Genomic DNA, 1,128 nt, shown 5'->3' on the forward strand with positions numbered 1-1,128 from the left:
TCCAGTTTGGCGGCGAGCATGTCCGTCTCCTTGACGGTATGCATTCCACCTTTCGTTTTGGGCTGGGAACGCTCCTTGTTCCAGCCCTGATTGGAGACCATCTTCTCAATTAAGGTCGTAGCCTTGGCAATGGTGAGATCGAGATAGGCTCCTCCAGCAGCAGCGTCAAGATGGGCTCTGGGTGTAGTCATTAGCCCATTGTAGAAGCTTTGGATCACGAGCCACTCGTCCATCCCATGATGAGGACAGGCGAGTATGTACTCTTGCAACCTTTCCCAAGCTTCTGGGATGGATTCCATCCCCGTCTATTAGAAACTTGAAATTCTTCCACGCAGGGCATTGGTTTTGCCCAACGGGAAGAACTTCGCGAGGAACGCCATGGAACACTTGTCCCATGTGCTGACGGCTTCCTTGTTCTGATAAAACCATTGTTTCGCCTTCCCCAGGAGGGAGAAAGGAAACAGGCGGAGCCTGATGGCGTCAGTCATAACACCCCATATGGTAAAGGTCTTGCAAAGCTCCAGAAAGTTCTGGAGATGGGCGTTGGTGTCCTCATTCAGCTTGCCACAGAATGGGCTAGCCTACACTATATTTATGAGGCTAGACTTCAGCTCAATGTTCACGTCCCCAACATCAACGTTGGGTCCAGTTGCCACATTGGCAGCTGAGGGGACGGAGAAGTCGCGGAGAGTCTTCTCAGCCATGAGTTCAGTTGATGGTGCTTGGAAAGCTGGTTCGCTTGTCGACTGCGAGATCGGAGGAGGAACGACGTGAGGTCAAACCCTTCTCACGGGCTTCTCGGGATTTTCAACAAAATTTGTCGGCAAGGAGAAACTAGACATACACTACCCTGTTTTCATCCAATCAGGAGAAAACAAAAAAGATAAACACATTTGCCTGTATAAGTAGTAGCTACCTCTTACTTATATTGCCATGTTTATGTACTTTAGTAAATATACATTACACCTAGTGCCATCCCTGGCAACGGTGCCAGAAATACTTGTTGGCATTTTTAGCGTCATCACTATGAGTGGTTAGTACCTAGCAACGGCACCTCGAAAATACTGGTGGTATGTCTTAATGTTTACAGATGGATCCGCAAGCGCACGGATATACCGTTGTAGCATT

The 1,128-nt window shown here is 48.6% G+C and overlaps 1 non-coding gene across 1 annotated transcript; it reads left to right on the top strand.

The window, feature by feature from the left end:
* The first annotated feature begins 231 nt into the window (after nucleotides 1-231).
* On the top strand, nucleotides 232-338 carry LOC120668308. Its single transcript, XR_005672400.1, has one exon. It is a non-coding gene; the product is annotated as a small nucleolar RNA R71 (small nucleolar RNA).
* Nucleotides 339-1,128: the final 790 nt, after the last annotated feature.

This window comes from Panicum virgatum, chromosome 3N (assembly GCF_016808335.1).
Source record: "Panicum virgatum strain AP13 chromosome 3N, P.virgatum_v5, whole genome shotgun sequence".
Classification (NCBI taxonomy): domain Eukaryota; kingdom Viridiplantae; phylum Streptophyta; class Magnoliopsida; order Poales; family Poaceae; genus Panicum; species Panicum virgatum.